Raw genomic sequence first — 19,619 nt, forward strand, 5'->3', positions numbered from 1 at the left:
AACAACAGCCGAACGGGTGTCATAGCGACATACAACGGGCGTGAGAGCAACCTATAGCTGGGGAACGGGGGTGACGGCGACATACAACAGGCAAACGGGGGTGACGGCGACATACAACAGGCGAACGGGGGGGGGGTGACGGCGACATACAACAGGCAAACGGGGGGGGGTGACGGTGACATACAACAGGCTAACAGGGGGGTGACGGTACAACAGGTGAGCGTATGGCGACTGGCAGGAGCAGCTTGGATAACCCCGTACTGACCTCAAATTCTTGCAGCTCTAACTTTTTTTTTTTTTTTTTCAATCGACAAGTTGTAGTTTTTAATGGCGCCACTTATGGGTACACATAGCCTACTGGTTAACAATTATTAAATCTTTGGATGGGGAAAAAATAAATAAGTAAACAGAACTTCACTCCCTGGGTCAGTACGATTACAGCTAAACTTTGGCCAAAATTTACACCAATGCCTCATCCAGCATAGAGGCAGGGCAGAATGCTGGTTGCAGAGTGCTATTGCATTTTGCGTTTGTATATGTATTTCGCCATAGCGATGTGCACCTGCATATAGGGTTGTGCTGACTCAATCACCCACATTTTTTCTTTGTAGTATATATTGGAGGCGTGGCGATCTCCATGCAGTCATGCACACCTGACCAGTCAATCTGTCCTGGAGGCTGGTTTTAATGTCAGTATAAAACTGAGTCTGCTTATACACTCACCTAAAGAATTATTAGTGCCACCATACTATTACGGTGTTGGACCCCCTTTTGCCTTCAGAACTGCCTTAATTCTACGTGGCATTGATTCCACAAGGTGCTGATAGCATTCTTTAGAAATGTTGGCCCATATTGATAGGATAGCATCTTGCAGTTGATGGAGATTTGAGGGATGCACATCCAGGGCACGAAGCTCCCGTTCCACCACATCCCAAAGATGCTCTATTGGGTTGAGATCTGGTGACTGTGGGGCCATTTTAGTACAGTGAACTCATTGTCATGTTCAAGAAACCAATGTAAAATGATTGGAGCTTTGTGACATGGTGCATTATCCTGCTGGAAGTAGCCATCAGAGGATGGATACATGTTCTCATTCTGTTTACCCCAAATTCGGACTCTACCATTTGAATGTCTCAACAGAAATCGAGACTCATCAGACCAGGCAACATTTTTCCAGTCTTCAACAGTCCAATTTTGGTGAGCTCGTGCAAATTGTGGCCTCTTTTTCCTATTTGTAGTGGAGATGAGTGGTACCCAGTGGGGTCTTCTGCTGTTGTAGCCCATCCGCCTCAAGGTTGTGCGTGTTGTGGCTTCACAAATGCTTTGCTGCAGACCTCGGTTGTAACGAGTGGTTATTTCAGCCAACGTTGCTCTTCTATCAGCTTGAATCAGTCGGCCCATTCTCCTCTGACCTCCAGCATCCACAAGGCATTTTCGCCCACAGGACGGCCGCATACTGGATGTTTTTCCCTTTTCACACCATTCTTTGTAAACCCTAGAAATGGTTGTGTGTGAAAATCCTAGTAACTGAGCAGATTGTAAAAAATACTCAGACTGGCCCGTCTGGCACCAACAACCATGCCACGCTCAAAATGGCTTAAATCACCTTTCTTTCCCATTCTGACATTCAGTTTGGAGTTCAGGAGATTGTCTTGACCAGGAGCACCCCCCTAAATGCATCGAAGCAACTGCCATGGGATTGGTTGACTAGAGAATTGCATTAATGAGAAATAGAACAGGTGTTCCTAATAATTCTTTAGGTGAGTGTATAGCACCTACCAGTAGCCATTTGGCTCCAGGAGAAGTATATAGTGGGCTTAGCAAGCATGTTGGTACTTGCATCCCTGGATCCGATGAAAGCTGTAATGGCACCGGACGGGGTTAAAAGCAGAGTGTGCTTGGCGTGCATGCTGCACCTGCATTCCCTGCATTTTGTGTGGCTGTCATGGCCCATAAACAGGTAGGAACTAGTGTTAGGGACCACTCCATAGAGGCGACCTTGACGTGGTGAGTGGCTTATTACGCTTTGGCCAAAATGTACACTAATGCCTCATTCAGCATAGAGGCAGGGCGGAGTGCTGGTTGCAGAGTGCTATTGCATTTGTATTTCGCCATAGCGATGTGCACCTGCATAGGGTTGTGCTGACTCAATCACCCACAAATTCATATAGAGTTGTGTTTTTTTTTTCTTAAGTTTTACTGTTTTTGCACAATAAAAACCCTTTTTGTAAAAAAAACAAAAAAAACTTTTTTTCTTTGCCGCATCCCACCTGTGATGAAGAGCGGGGCTCTTTATAAATGAGGCACACACTCCGGCTGTGCACCAGAATGAAATTAATCTGGTGGACCTGCTGGCCACACCCAGTCTGCCCTCACCACGCCCCTTTTCTCATGTTTAGGCCAAACCCCTCTCTGTGAATCAGTGTCCCCTTTCTGACAAACCTCGCACCCTTTTTATGTGAGGTATTAAAAGGTTAGAAACTGTCTAAATAACTTGATAAATTGCACCAAAAATAAACACATTTTCAATAGTAAGTAAATCTGCCCCAGCGACTCCACCAGCAGAATAGTGAGTGCAGCTCTGGAGTATAATGCAGGATGTAACTCAGGATCAGTACAGGATAAGTAATGTGTGTACACAGCGACTGCACCAGCAGAATAGTGAGTGCAGCTCTGGAGTATAATACAGGATGTAACTCAGGATCAGTACAGGATAAGTAATGTATGTACACAGTGACTGCACCAGGGGAATAGTGAGTGCAGCTCTGGAGTATAATACAGGATGTAACTCAGGATCAGTACAGGATAAGTAATGTATGTACACAGTGACTGCACCAGCAGAGTAGTGAGTGCAGCTCTGGAGTATAATGCAGGATGTAACTCAGGATCAGTACAGGATAAGTAATGTGTGTACACAGCGACTGCACCAGCAGAATAGTGAGTGCAGCTCTGGAGTATAATGCAGGATGTAACTCAGGATCAGTACAGGATAAGTAATGTATGTACACAGTGACTGCACCAGCAGAATAGTGAGTGCAGCTCTGGAGTATAATACAGGATGTAACTCAGGATCAGTACAGGATAAGTAATGTATGTGCACAGTGACTGCACCAGCAGAATAGTGAGTGCAGCTCTGGAGTATAATACAGGATGTAACTCAGGATCAGTACAGGATAAGTAATGTATGTGCACAGTGACTGCACCAGCAGAATAGTGAGTGCAGCTCTGGAGTATAATACAGGATGTAACTCAGGATCAGTACAGGATAAGTAATGTATGTACACAGCGACTCCACCAGCAGAATAGTGAGTGCAGCTCTGGAGTATAATGCAGGATGTAACTCAGGATCAGTACAGGATAAGTAATGTATGTACACAGTGACTGCACCAGCAGAATAGTGAGCGCAGCTCTGGAGTATAATACAGTGATCTTTTTCCTACGTGATAATTCTGATGGTTAAATTGGCTCCAAATTTTATTAGTTATATATTTGTCAGTGACGGGGCTGTGACAACCTCTCAGACAGGATATACAGGCAGGTTGTCAGCAGTAATAGATGTTCCTGTAGTATAAGGTGTGGATCTCATGTCTGATCACATGTCATTATATCAGTGATGTCATCAGCAGGGGGTGGGGCTGTGACTACCTCTCAGACAGGATATACAGGCAGGTTGTCAGCAGTAATAGATGTTCCTGTAGTATAAGGTGTGTGTGATCTCATGTCTGATCACGTCATTATATCAGTGATGTCATCAGCAGGGGGCGGGGCTGTGACTACCTCTCAGACATGATATACAGGCAGGTTGTCAGCAGTAATAGATGTTCCTGTAGTATAAGGTGTGTGGATCTCATGTCTGATCACATGTCATTATATCAGTGATGTCATCAGCAGGGGGCGGGGCTGTGACTACCTCTCAGACAGGATATACAGGCAGGTTGTCAGCAGTAATAGATGTTCCTGTAGTATAAGGTGTGTGATCTCATGTCTGATCACATGTCATTATATCAGTGATGTCATCAGCAGGGGGCGGGGCTGTGACTACCTCTCAGACAGGATATACAGGCAGGTTGTCAGCAGTAATAGATGTTCCTGTAGTATAAGGTGTGTGATCTCATGTCTGATCACATGTCATTATATCAGTGATGTCAGCAGGGGGTGGGGCTGTGACAACCTCTCAGACTTTTGGTAAAGCTGGTTGTCAGGCTTAGTGGACAGTGTAATGGCAGCCATGACATTGCCTCTCAGTTTTTTTATTAAAATGTCCTTTATTACAATCAAATGTCCACATACAAAGTACTGGGAGGCAGCGCAGGCCGTGTAGCAGTGCCCAGTACGTGGCACATCTGCAGTGTGATGCTCTCATTATATAATATTTACACTGCGTGCAGAATTATTAGGCAAATGAGTATTTTGACCACATCATCCTCTTTATGCATGTTGTCTTACTCCAAGCTGTATAGGCTCGAAAGCCTACTACCAATTAAGCATATTAGGTGATGTGCATCTCTGTAATGAGAAGGGGTGTGGTCTAATGACATCAACACCCTATATTAGGTGTGCATAATTATTAGGCAACTTCCTTTCCTTTGGCAAAATGGGTCAAAAGAAGGACTTGACAGGCTCAGAAAAGTCAAAAATAGTGAGATATCTTGCAGAGGGATGCAGCACTCTTAAAATTGCAAAGCTTCTGAAGCGTGATCATCGAACAATCAAGCGTTTCATTCAAAATAGTCAACAGGGTCACAAGAAGCGTGTGGAAAAACCAAGGCGCAAAATAACTGCCCATGAACTGAGAAAAGTCAAGCGTGCAGCTGCCAAGATGCCACTTGCCACCAGTTTGGCCATATTTCAGAGCTGCAACATCACTGGAGTGCCCAAAAGCACAAGGTGTGCAATACTCAGAGACATGGCCAAGGTAAGAAAGGCTGAAAGACGACCACCACTGAACAAGACACACAAGCTGAAACGTCAAGACTGGGCCAAGAAATATCTCAAGACTGATTTTTCTAAGGTTTTATGGACTGATGAAATGAGAGTGAGTCTTGATGGGCCAGATGGATGGGCCCGTGGCTGGATTGGTAAAGGGAAGAGAGCTCCAGTCCGACTCAGACGCCAGCAAGGTGGAGGTGGAGTACTGGTTTGGGCTGGTATCATCAAAGATGAGCTTGTGGGGCCTTTTCGGGTTGAGGATGGAGTCAAGCTCAACTCCCAGTCCTACTGCCAGTTTCTGGAAGACACCTTCTTCAAGCAGTTGTACAGGAAGAAGTCTGCATCCTTCAAGAAAAACATGATTTTCATGCAGGACAATGCTCCATCACACGCGTCCAAGTACTCCACAGCGTGGCTGGCAAGAAAGGGTATAAAAGAAGAAAATCTAATGACATGGCCTCCTTGTTCACCTGATCTGAACCCCATTGAGAACCTGTGGTCCATCATCAAATGTGAGATTTACAAGGAGGGAAAACAGTACACCTCTCTGAACAGTGTCTGGGAGGCCGTGGTTGCTGCTGCATGCAATGTTGATGGTGAACAGATCAAAACACTGACAGAATCCATGGATGGCAGGCTTTTGAGTGTCCTTGCAAAGAAAGGTGGCTATATTGGTCACTGATTTGTTTTTGTTTTGTTTTTGAATGTCAGAAATGTATATTTGTGAATGTTGAGATGTTATATTGGTTTCACTGGTAAAAATAAATAATTGAAATGGGTATATATTTGTTTTTTGTTAAGTTGCCTAATAATTATGCACAGTAATAGTCACCTGCACACACAGATATCCCCCTAAAATAGCTAAAACTAAAAACAAACTAAAAACTACTTCCAAAAATATTCAGCTTTGATATTAATGAGTTTTTTGGGTTCATTGAGAACATGGTTGTTGTTCAATAATAAAATTAATCCTCAAAAATACAACTTGCCTAATAATTCTGCACTCCCTGTAGGCTCCTTTTTCTCATTCTTGTATTCTGAGGGGAAGGGGGTGGCACACTTTTTGTTTTAGCTTTGGGAGAGCCCGTGCACCCGCCTCCGCTCACCCACGCGCTCTCCACAGACATCCATACATCGCCTGCAGCATCACCGGGTTTAATGCGATGAATTTATGGAAAGTCACTTTGTGCACAGGGAATTCATGGCGGCTCCTGATGACTCATGGAGGGGGCTGCAGGGACCTCGCTATCTGCATTCTTTTAACTCTTATATAGGTCACCCGGGGAGAGGGGTGGTCCGCAGTTTGCTCGTATTAACCCTGTGCAGCCTCAAAATGTCCTTCTGGACACAACCCTGCAGATATGTACAATGTGCACCAAGAACGTACTGCCCAGAAATGACCCCCACATGTATTAGGACAGTATCCGGTGGAGAGCAGAGCGTGCCCCACAAATACTGCACTTCATAGGGATGAAGAGACCTCAGCAGTGTTACCGCTCTTATAGTACAGACCTCCGCTGACCGCTCTTACAGTACAGACCTCAGCAGTGTTACCGCTCTTACAGTATAGACCTCAGCAGTGTTACCGCTCTTACAGTACAGACCTCAGCAGTGTTACCGCTCTTACAGTACAGTCCAATATTCACTAGATGAAGTACCGCACTCCGTATTGGCTGGTGCCTGCAAGGACTTTGTAGTCGTAACACAATAGTAGAGAATTGCGGCACACAGCTTCTTAGATTTGCAATTAATCAAGTTTTAATGGTATCATTTTACATCATCAACATGATCCAGTTACAATCCCATATCACAATGGTAGTCACAATCGGTGAGTACAATGACCGGTCATTGTACTCACCGATTGTGACTACCATTGTGATATGGGATTGTAACTGGATCATGTTGATGATGTAAAATGATACCATTAAAACTTGATTAATTGCAAATCTAAGAAGCTGTGTGCCGCAATTCTCTACTATTGCTCTTACAGTACAGACCTCGGCGCTGTGACCGCTCTTACAGTACAGACCTCGGCGGTGTGACCGCTCTTACAGTACAGACCTCGGCGGTGTGACCGCTCTTACAGTACAGACCTCGGCGCTGTGACTGCTCTTACAGTACAGACCTCGGCGCTGTGACCGCTCTTACAGTACAGACCTCGGCGGTGTGACTGCTCTTACAGTACAGACCTCGGCGGTGTGACTGCTCTTACAGTACAGACCTCGGCGGTGTGACCGCTCTTACAGTACAGACCTCGGCGGTGTGACCGCTTTTACAAAGATGGGCAGAGGTCACCAATCTGCAAAACACTGCATGTAAGATGTGGGAGAATTTCAGAAAACTTTTCCTCAACATAAAATTGCAAAGACTTTGAATATCCCACCACATACAGTAGATATATAATCAAAGTCAGAGAATATGGAGAAAGCCATATGCACAGGGGACAAGGCCAGGGTCCGTATTGGATGCTCGTGATCAACGGGCCCTCAGGCGGCACTGCATTAAAACAGATTCTGTACTGAAAATCGCTGCACGGGCTCGGGAACACTTCCAGATATCGCTGCACGAGCTTAGGAAAACATCCAGAAATCACTGCATGGGCTCAGGGACATGTCCAGAAATCAACGCATGGGCTCGGAAACACGTCCAGGAATCGCTGCATGGGCTCCGGAACACATCTGGAAATCACTGTACGGCTCGGGAACACTTCCAGAAATTACTGTTTGGGCTCAAGAACATTTTCAGAAATCGCTGCACGGCTCAGGAACACTTCCAGGTGACTGTTATAGGTTAACACGATACAGAAAACGCCACCCTCTTCTCTGGGCCAAAGCTCATGAGTCTGAGTCAAAATAGAAAACTGTTCTGTGGTCCGATGAATGAAAATTTTAAATTCTTTTTGGAAACCACAAATGCCATGTCCTGTGGACTCGAGGAGGGGGACCATCCAGCTTGCTGTCAGCACACAGTTCAATAGCCTGCATCTGTAGTGGTATGGGGCTACATTATTGCCTAAGGTGTGAGCAGCTTACACATCTGGAAAGGCACTGTCAATGCTGAACATTATATAGAGGTTTTAGAACTACATGCATTGGCATGCAAAATGTGGGAGCACCTTGTCAAAATTCCTGTTACTGTCAACATAAGTTGAAGATAAAATGAATTCCTAAAGGCATAAAGTTACACATGAAACAACTTCTACAGTATCAGTTGATTATTTTGGTTTTGTACAATTTTAGAGTGAAAAAAAGAAAGAAGTACCTTGCAAAAGTATGTGAATCCAAGGAGATTTGAGCGTTTGGATAACTTTGACCGAGGTCTCAGACCTTAAATCAGGCCTCTTAGGGTTAAGGCTTGTTCACACTCATCGTTAGCTAAGGGCAGGTGATGCAGATTTCTCAGCTATATAAATCCCAAGACTCCTCTAAACTTGTCCCAAAAACAGCAGACATTTTAAGCAGCTGCCTAACACTTTTAAAATGAAAATGGTTGAGGCCCACAAAGCAGGAGAAGGCTATAAGAAGAGTCAAAGCATTTTCAGGTTGCCGTTTCCATAGTTCAAAATGTAATTAAGAAATGGCAGTAACCAGGAACAGTGGAGGTCAAGAGAAGGTCTGGACAACCAACAAAAAAGTGTCCGAGACAGTTGCTCGTAGGATTGCTAGAAAGGCAAATCAGAACCCCTGCTTGACTGCAAAAGACAATCAGGAAGATTTAGTAGCCTCTGGAGTTCTGACACATTGTTCTACTGTTCAGTGAAACCTGCACAATTATGGCCTTCATGGAAGGGTCATCAGAAGAAAACTTCTCCTGCGTCCTCACCACAAAATTTAGCTTCAGAAGTTTGTAAAAGAACATCTAAATAAGCCTGATGCATTTTGGAAACAAGTCCTGTGGACTGATGAGGGTAAAATAGACCTTTTGGCCACAATGAGCAAACGTGAAAAAAGGGCCCAGAAATTCATGAGAAGAAAACCTCTCCAACCATTAAGCATGAAGAGGGGATCAATCATGCCTTAAGGTTGTGTTCCAGCCAATGGCAGGGGGGACATTTCATGGGTAGAGGGAAGAATGGATTCAATGAAATTCCAACAAATTTTGGAAGAAAACATAACACCAACTGTAAAAAAAATAGCTGAAGCTGAGAAGAGGATGGCTTTTATAAATGGATAATGATCCTAAACACACCTCAAAATCCACAATAGATGACCTCAAAAGGCGCAAGCTGAAGGTTTTACCATGCCCCTCTCTGTGCCCAATCTGTGGAGAGATCTCAAAAGAGCAGAGCATACAAGATGGCCCAGGAATCTCACAGAACTGGAAGATGTCAGCAAGGGAGAATGGAGGAAAGTTCCACTTTTTGTTATTTTGAAAATATAAATGATAAAAAGAAATACTGCATTTTAGCCCTATAACACACATCAGCCCATTAGACGCACCTAGGTTTTAGAGGAGAATAAGAAAAAAAATATTTTTCATTTGGCCTCAGATCAGACCCCCAATGTTAAAGGGATTCTCCAAGAGTATAAAATGTCCTCTCATGCCCCGGGCACCCCACATGGGATATACTTACCCCGGTCCCCGCTCCTGACGCCGTTCTTGGTCCCTGCACCGCCACTGCTGCTTCTCCTTGCACACGGATGAAAACATCCGGTGTCTGGGGAAGCAGCCAATGGCAGGCGGGGACGAGCCTCCCTAGTGTCACCAGTGATGCTAGGGAGGCTCGCCCCATCCCCACCTGTCACTGGCTGCTCCCCCTGACACCGGATGTTTTCATCCGTGTGCAGGGATAAGCAGCAGCGGCGATGGGGGAACCGGGGTAAGTATATTCCATGTGGGGTTCCCGGCACATTAGGGGACATTTTATACTCTTGGAGAACTCCATTAATCAGACCTCAGCTTACAGCCCCAATCTGACCCCCCAATACTAATAAGATGCCAATATGACCTCAGATCAGACCTCCATGTAAATGACCCCCAATCAGACCTCAGATCAGACCCCCATACCTCAGAGCAAATAAAATAAAAATCAATTTACCTCTCCTGCTTTGGACGGCGCAGGCTCCCAGCGTCCGGCTCTCTTCTTCTTCCTGCTGCGCCATGCTGTGACCCGATGCACACAGCATGAGGTCACAGAGCGCTGACTTCCTCATGCTGTGCGCAGTCACAGCACAGTGAGCGGCCAAGGACCAGGAAGCACTGCATTCACCGCTTCCCTGTTCCCCGGTAATAATGAGAAGCGCTCATTAGTATTCACCCCATAAGACCCACTGACTTTTTCCCCCACTTTTGGGGGAAAAAAGTGCGTCTTATGGGGCGAAAAATACGGCAATTGTTTTTACTTAAAATACAAAGGGAATGTGTCCTCTGTAACTTTATGCTTTTTGGAGATCATTTCATGTTCAACTTTCTGAACTGTTCACAGTAACAGGAATTGTGAGCAGGGGCATCCAAACTTTTGCATGAAGGCCTGGCATGTTTCAGCAAGACAATGCTAAACCACACCCTGCATCCATCACAACAACATGGCTGCACAGAAGAAGAGTCCGGGTGCTGAACCGGCCGCCTGCAGACCAGACCTTTCACCGACAGAATACATTTGGCGCATCAACAAAAACGACGACCCCGGACTGTGGAACAACTAGAATCCTACATCAAACTAGAATGGGACAACATTCCTCTCCCAAAACTCCAGCAGTTGTCTCCTCACTTCCCAGACGTTTACCGGCTGTTGGTAAAGAAGAGGGGAGGCCACACAATGGGAGACGTGGCTCTGGGGCCACTGTGTGAGGTGCGTTGTTGCCATCAAGTTCTAAATGAGGTTATTTCATGAAATGGTGAATTGTCTCACTTTCATCATCTGATACGTGTCCTGCGATCGACTGTGAATAACATTTGGGTCCAGGGGATTTACAAATCATTTATGTATAATTTACACAGCGCCCCAACTTTTTGGGAATGGGGGTTGTACATATAGTATATCTAATCTTTTTGGATGCTGTAGTTCACCCTTTGCTCTGGTGCCTTCTGATGCCTCCCATGATCTTTCTTGGCAGCAGCTGCCTAGCATTGGGCGCTCAGTTTATCCTATTTTGGTAATGAGATGTTTAATGTGTGGATTTCTTCACCCACATCTTCATATACACCTGCCTGTATCTGGATGTGCTGCAGATTCCTCTTACTGCTGCAGCCGCTTTAGAACGGTGATCATAAAATGACCAGGCCACAAACAACCGGAGAAGAGGAAAATGTCAAGAGTCACATTAAAATCCCAGGATGCAGACCGGTAAATGGAGAGGGCTCAGTGCAATAAATACCAGGTGATCTGGAGAAGGGTTCGGGGGGGTGAAGACTTTTGCAAGGGACTGTAGTCATACAGTTTTATGTGCTGATTTTCAGATTTTCTTCATTACCTGGTGCAAAGTCTTGATCGCACAGCGGTGTGGGCGCAGGACGCTATTCTCCGAGGCCGTTTGTCTTATTTATCGCCTCTGTATCTTTGGTAAAGGCGCCACGGCCGCATCAGGGCATCACCGCATGTGGGGGAGGTACAGGACACCCCATTGGGGTGTGGTAATTTTGGTGGAGAGGATGTGACACAACTGGAATTGATCAGCCCTAACTGCAGGACGAGGAGCCGAGCACTCGCGGCACACAAATCCGCTGTGGATCGTGAGCTGCTTTCTATATTTCTCCGGCGCCGCACCCGCAGATCTGCAGCTGTTTCTGATAAATGTGGTGATTATATGGAAGCTTCATATTGTAACCTGACGGAACTGTGCGTCTTCTTGTCCGATCAGCGTTGCTTATCTCCCTTGTGGTGTGAGAAGTGGCGCTCACAGTGAGTCTCGCTCTGAGCCATCTGTGCTCATGAATATTTCAGCATATTGTATAGAGCTGCAGAATAAAACTGTTCTCTGTTCCAGGAGAAATCGTCACCAAAAAAGCCGTGGACGGGATAGAAACACGTAGGCCGCACTGCGCCACCGATACCTGAGGCTGCCGCCATTAAGCCGACCATTACACTAACAACTGTGCCCGCTGTGACAGTGAGGAATCCTATGTGTAGTTTGAGACTGCACGAGACAGCGTGACACATCTATGTAATCGTTCAGACCGTGATATTAGATTGTAAGCTTTGCGGTCCAGCTCCAGCCCTAAGGTCACAGTATTACATAACTCCCCCCCCCCCCCCGTGTCAGCCATTATTAACTCAGTGCCACTTACAATTGCTGCAGAGCTGGAGAGGGTAGGAGCAGTACTGCAGATGGGAGTTGTAGTGGTCACAGTGGTTGCCCTCCGCCCGGCACATCCTAAAACTGCAGTGCAGTGAAAACAATAAAGTAAACTGCAGTGCAATGATGAGTGGTGTTGGTATAACAGATCCGGTCAGCAGCGGACTGACACAAGCTCCATTCACACGTGGCTCCGGCCGCCACCAATCACTTATTACTTTCTTTCCATTTTCTGGCCTTAAAGGCTATGGACACCTCCGGGGGCAATTTTTTTTATTTTATGGTTGAATTTTACTCATTTTGGGATAAAAATCCTTTTTTTCAATTGGTGTTTATTAAAAATATTGAGTTGTTCTGTCACAAAGGGTTAACTGATTGTCTACCTGTGTGCATCGTACTTTTTACTTCCACTTTGTGCCGTCACCTAATACACTTTGGGGGACGTTTATTAAGACTGGTGGATGAGACGCCAGTCTTAATCCCTGTGCGCTGCATGACTTTGGCACTTGCTGCCGACGGCCGTGCGACACGCTTTGCTGCCGTAGATTAAGATCATTTTCAATGCCAAAAACGGTCATTGAATATGATGAATAAGAGGGTCCTGCCGGACCGCCCTCATCCTCGCCCACTTTTGTCACCACTTTGCGTCAAAATCTGTGACATAAATACCCCAAAAAGTGGCATAAAAAATGATAATAAATGACCCCCTTTATTTCTAAATTACTAAGAGGTCATAAACACTTACTTAAAGGGGTTCTCCGGGAATTAAGAAAATGAAAATACTTAAATATTACTTTATTATAAATATTTTCCCAAATACCTTTCATTAGTTATAATGGCTCGTTTTGTCTGGGGAGCAATCATCAGGGGAAATAAAAAGGCAGAGGTCCTATTAGTGCACACAAAACCTGTCCTAATCACACAGGAGGACAAGTTACTTTACAACACTGAAGTAAAGAGCTGCCTCAGCCTCCTCCTCTCTGCTTGTCAGGGATTATGATCCTGAATACAGATGATAAGAACTTTAGTTGAATCTCTGGGGAATTTAGTACATGAAGAGACATGAAGTACAGAGAGGAGGACAGGACAGGCTGTGGTAATGGAGACTGTAAACAAGAGCTGCTGCTCATCAGCCACACCTCACCCTCCTCTCATGTCTCCTCATCATCTCCATTCCCACAGAGATTCACCTGTATTCAGGATCACGATGCCTGACAAGCAGAGCAGAGAGGAGGATGAGGCAGCTCTATGGCTCATTGTGGTGAAGTAACTTGTCCTGCTGTGTAATTAGGACAGGTTTTGTGTGTACTGATAGATGGCGGCCATTTTATTTCTCCTAATGATTGCTCCCGAGACAAAACAAGCCATTCTAAATAATGAAAGGTATTTATGAATATATTTATTATCAAATAATATTTAAGTATTTTCTTCTTTTCCTGGAGAACCCCTTTAAGCCACATTCCTATCAGTAAGATAAGGATTGAGCTAAAATAAGTCTTTATAAGGTCAGTGAACAGAGATCAGGAGCCGCCAGCTCCCTGCCTGACAGAATAGAGTGAAGATTTAGATCCTGCCACTAGATAAACTCAGCCCTGTACAGAAAAAAGAGCTCCAAATGTTTATTACAGACCAATTGAAAAGAATTGGTACAATGCAATAATAAAAAAAAAATTGCCCCCAAAGGTGTACGTAGCCTTTAAGGGGTGCACTTTTTTGTTGCCTGATATATATTTACATTCACGGTATCCTCAGGGGAAGCTTATATTGCTCCCACCACATGCAGAGGAGGATATAGCCAGGGTGGAGGTAGTTACCTTCTATGTCAAGTCCACATTCCCTTTTGTGACCGCTAAACCTTCTGTATATTTCTCCACTCCCAGGGCTGGCATATACTTGTATTTTCTGTGAAGTTATCCTCCTGGCTGCTCTGAGGTGTTTACTTGTCTGCAGCCACCACTAAACTTACTCTATCTCCTCCTGGAGAGCAGTACATGAGTGAAATACGGTGACATTAACACTATAAGTGCTTTTCAGAGAGCTCCAGGACACTTAACAATGAACTTAATGACAAGTCGCTGGCACTGTGTGGGGCGCATGTTTCTAGAGATGTTGTGACAGGGCATATGGCTGTCACTGTCTAAGGTTCTGTGTAGGTCAGATCATTTGGATCACTGGCTTCTGTCTGAAATTTAACAATTTCACATGACGCAGCGCTCACTCCCATCACAGCGTAAATCATGGCGCCCGTGCTGGGGGGGACAGGGAAACTAGTCAGGGCGGTGGGAAAGTAGAATGGAGCAAACAGAGATATTCTTAATGAAAACCTGATCCAGAGCTCTGGGCTGAAGGTTCTGATCCAGAGCTCTGGACCTCAGACCGGACGAAGGCTATGATCCAGAGCTCTGGACCTCAGACCGGACGAAGGCTATGATCCAGAGCTCTGGACCTCAAACTGGGCAGAAGGTTCACCTTCCAACAAGACAATGGCCCTAAGCACATGGACAGGACAACACAGGAGCAGCTGAGGGATGTAACAGATCCCCCTGTTTTAAAGATAGTTTTTAGCCAGGGCCTTGGATACCTACTCTTAACAATGGATGCAGACATCTATGTGTATCAAGGACATATGTGTACACACACTTCCAGACATTCAGTCTGCACTAACCACAAGACTGACCTACTTAATTACAACACACAGGATAACATTCTTGGCCATTGTCTTGGTAAAGACACAGTGTCTACTTGTAAGCTATGTGACCAAGCCCCTGTTTTGTGAGTGCGTTATCTTTTTCTCTATATTGATTGTTTGCTGTAGTTTGTGTTTCTGCATAAAAGGCCGAGCTGTGGCCATCAATAAAGTTAGTTCTTCTTCACCCTGAAGACTCTAGAGTCTTGTCTCTTATTGGGGGTAACAACTATACAGCTATCACACTAGCTCTGGTAAGGGCTTCTTCACTTGGATCACTACTGGATGTTGAGAAGACTCCTCAATGATCGGGAAAAGGACACCCCCAGGGGTGGAAACCCCTCTATGCTCCGGGGTAACCGCTATAAGGGACAACTCTGAGAATGTCCTTGAGGGGCCACAGCCAGAGTCCTGAACCCAATTAAACATCTCTGGAGAGACCTGAAAATGCCTGTCCACTAACGGTCCCCGTCCAACATGACAGAGCTGGAGAGGATCTGCAGAGAAGAATGGCCAAAAATCCCCAAATCCAGGTGTGAACCTTGTGGCATCATCTCCAAGAAGACTGGAAGTGGGAATTCTTGCCAAAAGGGCTGAAGACTTATGTCCTGAGTAAAGGATCTGAAGACTTATGCCCTGGGTAAAGGGGCTAAAGACTTATGTCCTGAGTAAAGGGGCCGAAGACTTATGTCCCAAATAATGGGGCTGAAGACTTATGTCCCGAGTAATGGGGCTGAAGACTTATGTCCCGAGTAATGGGGCTGAAGACTTATGTCCCGAGTAATGGGGCTGAAGCCTTATGTCTATGTGAAAGGGGCTGAATACTTATGTACAGAGTAAAGGGACTTATGTCCCGGGTAAAGGGGCTGAATGCTTATGTCCATGTGAAAGGGGCTGAAGACTTATGTCCTGAGTAAAGGGGCTGAAGACTTATGTCCTGAGTAAAGGGGCTGAAGACTTATGTCCTGAGTAAAGGTGCTGAAGACTTATGTCCCGGGTAAAGGGGCTGAAGACTTTTATGTCTATCTGATATGTTACTTTTCCCCTCTCAGTAAATCAGTGAAGATTTCTCGCCTTCTTCTCACTTTCTCGTTCTGGAGACTGAGGGCCGAATGATGGGGAACTGATAGCACAAAGAGCAAGAGGGCAGAATGTAAGGACACTGAGGGGTGTGAGGACTTATGTCCATGTGAGGGTGTGAGGACTTTCCCAATGCATTGTAGATATAAGAGCTGAAGCAATTCTTGTGGTCATTAGTTATGTAAATCTCGAGGTAATTACACATAAGAACTATTTGCAGTCCACATAGGACATTGTCTCAGGTCAAATCCAGCAAGGACGGGATGAGAGTTACTGAGGATTTGGACCAATTATTGTGGAGCCCTGAAAACTTCCCAAATGTATTAATCAGATGCATAGTGAGTGGAAGAGACCCAGCAGTTAATAGAGCACACAGGGCACCACCCTATTCTCCATGTGTCCGCGATATATGGGGTCGTTCCTGAGAAGAATAACCAAAGGCTCAATGGTCGGGGCAAACAGAAGAGATAAAGGGGGCTTCATGATGACTTCCTCTAAATCAGTTAAAATTAGGCGACAGTGAACCATGAACTGATATGGCCGCATAAGAGGATTTCTATTTTGAAGACATCCAGTCCAATAGTATTCCAAATCCAAAGTAGTAGACAACGTAAAGGAATGACCATTCCATGGAATGAAAGGTGATGTCATGCCCAGCTCTGACTATGTGCAGAGGTTGGCCAGAATAGCAGCACGTGTTTAGTTTTTTTGTTTTGTTTTGGAGTCGTGCTAGATCCGCCTCCCTTCAGGTGCACTGGGTGGGGTCATTGGTTTAAATTTCACTCATTCCCAGTGTTCTGTGCGGGTTATAGAAATCAGTCTGGCCTTGGAAGCAAGGAAGGAAGGATTGTCTGTTCCAGCTCAGATAAGATAAGTTTGGTTTCTGTTTTTGTAGTTTGCTGTCTAGGCTGTTTGTGTGTCGTCTGTCCCCTCCAGGTTCTGAGGGAGCAGGCTGCCCCTATTCCACTTTCACCATCTCAGGGATTCTAGGATATTTTCAGCCCAGGCACGAGGACACGTTATTCCTACCTTCAAGGTCTGAATGTGGGCTTAGTAGTGTAGGGAGTGAAGTCAGGGATTTGCTAGGAGGTGACCTTTCCCAGCTTCTCGCCTAGATACTTGTTTGTTGGTTTATCTGTGTATCTGAGATCCCGTCCGCCGTGACATTATAACCCGCCGATACTTTGACTGTCATTGCTCAGCGGTTTTGTGATGGCGTCAATTGATGCGTTAGTTGACCGCATGCAGGGGCTATCCCTAGAGGTTGCGGAGCTGCGTAATTCGGTCACACGGTGTCAGAATGCTCTGGCATCAGGTGCAGGTCAAATTTGTGGGGAGCCTAAAGTCGCTCTTCCTGATAGATTTGCAGGGGGTACGGATGACTTTATCCGTTTTAGAGAGTCATGCAAATTGTATTTTCGGCTGCGTCCATCGTCGTCAGGTGATAAAAGTCAGAGGATAGGTATCATTTCTCTGCTTAAAGGGGATGCGCAATCCTGGGCCTTTTCTCTGCCGCCCGGTTCTCGGGCCCTCCGGTAAGTGGAAGAATTTTTTAAGGCCCTGGGATTAATCTACGATGACCCAGATCGGGTCTCGATGGCGGAATCGAAATTACGTAATTTATTACAGGGTGAACATACTGCAGAGGCTTACTGTGTTGAGTTTAGGAGATGGGCTACTGAGTCAGAGTGGAATGATCCCGCGTTACGTAGTCAGTTTTGTCAGGGGTTATCTGAGAGATTGAAATATGCCCTTGCTTTTCATGAGTACCCAGATTCTTTGGAGAATGCAATGTCTTTGGCAGTACGGTTAGATAGACGTATTAGAGAAAGGTGTAGGGCTCCCTCCGCGCAAGGGATCCCTTCTGTGAGTGGTTTCGTCTCTACTGCTCCCCAGGGTGATGTTACAGGTAACTCTGGGGTAGGGGAGGAACCCATGCAGCTGGGTCAGGTTTCTTTCTGTTCTGGTAGTAGAGACTTTAGGAAATTGCAGAAACTATGGGAAAAGTGGTCATTTTATTTTTGCTTGTCCTTTTGTTAAACCACATGTGGAAAAGAAAAATAAAAAAAAAACTTTCCTGACTCTGGGTAGCGTGAATGGTGTGGTGGAGCAGGCAGGTATGCAAGCTCTCTGTAATACCCATTCTCTCCTTCCAGCTATGGTGGCGCTAGACTCTAGAGAATTTTTTGTTGAAGTATTCCTTGACTGTGGTGCTGGGGTAAACCTTATTGACTTTCTTTTTCTTCAAAATCTGGGTCTAAGTACTTGCACTTTAGAAAGAGAGATTCCGGCTTTTGCAATTGATTCTTCCCCTCTTTCTCAAAGGAGTCTCACTCATATTGCTCATGGTATTCACTTAAGGGTGGGTGATTCACATGTTGAGATTATGTCTTGTTTTGTCATGAAGGATTTGCCGGCTCCTATAGTTTTGGGGTTACCATGGTTGATTAAACATAATCCAGTTATAGATTGGCAAGCGAGACAAATCATTGGTTGGAGTGAGTTTTGTTCGGACAATTGTCTTGGTACATCTATCTCTGGTGTGTCCACTACGGCTTTACCTCAGTATCTCTCAGATTTTGCGGATGTCTTTTCGGAGGGTGGGGCTCAGGAATTGCCCCCTCATCGTGATAAGGGGATAAGTTGCCAAAGTCTTGGCTTTACAACCTTTCTCAACCCGAAAGAGAGGTCATGCGGAAGTATATCACCGAGAGTTTGGCAAAATGTCATATTAGGCCATCTAAGTCTCCCGTGGCAGTAGGTTTGTTCTTTGTAAAAAAGAAGGATGGATCGCTGAGACCTTGTTTGGATTTCCGGGAATTGAACCGTATTACGGTCCGGGATCCATATCCCCTGCCTTTTGATCTCTGACCTTTTTGATCAGATTGTTGGAGCCAAGGTGTTCTCCAAGTTGGATTTGAGAGGGGCCTACAATCTGATCAGAATCAAGGAGGGGGATGAGTGGAAAACGGCCTTCAATACGCCCGAGGGTCATTTTGAGAATCTGGTTATGCCTTTTGGGTTGACGAATGCGCCAGCGGTATTTCAGCGATTCGTCAATGACATTTTCCATCATTTGGTGGGGAGGTTCATGGTGGTTTACTTGGATGACATTTTAATTTACTCTCCTGATCTGAAGACCCATCGGGATCATGTGAGACAGGTTTTGACGATCCTTCGGGAGAATAAATTATATGGCAAATTGGAGAAATGTGTGTTTTCGGTGCAGGAGCTTCCGTTTTTGGGATATCTGCTTTCTGACTCTGGTTTTCGTATAGACCCCGAAAAGGTCCGGGCGGTTCTGGAATGGGACCGACCAGAGAATCAGAAAGCTTTGATGCGGTTTTTGGGGTTTACTAATTATTATAGAAAATTTATTTTGAACTATTCTAACATTGTAAGACCTCTCACTGATATGACTAAGAAGGGCGCCGACGTCTCTGTCTGGTCGGATGAGGCATTGCAGGCCTTTTCGGCTATTAAGGAGTGTTTTGCGTCTGTTCCCATTCTGGTGCAGTCCGATGTGTCTCAGACATTCGTAGTGGAGGTTGATGCCTCAGAAGTGGGGGTTGGAGCGGTGCTGTCGCAGGGTTCATCTCCTGGCAAATGGGTCCCGTGTGCTTTTTTCTCCAAGAAGCTCTCGGTCGCCGAGAAGAATTATGATGTTGGAGATAGAGAGTTGCTGGCCA

The sequence above is a fragment of the Bufo bufo genome, chromosome 8, assembly GCF_905171765.1.
Source record: "Bufo bufo chromosome 8, aBufBuf1.1, whole genome shotgun sequence".
Taxonomy (NCBI): Eukaryota; Metazoa; Chordata; class Amphibia; order Anura; family Bufonidae; genus Bufo; species Bufo bufo.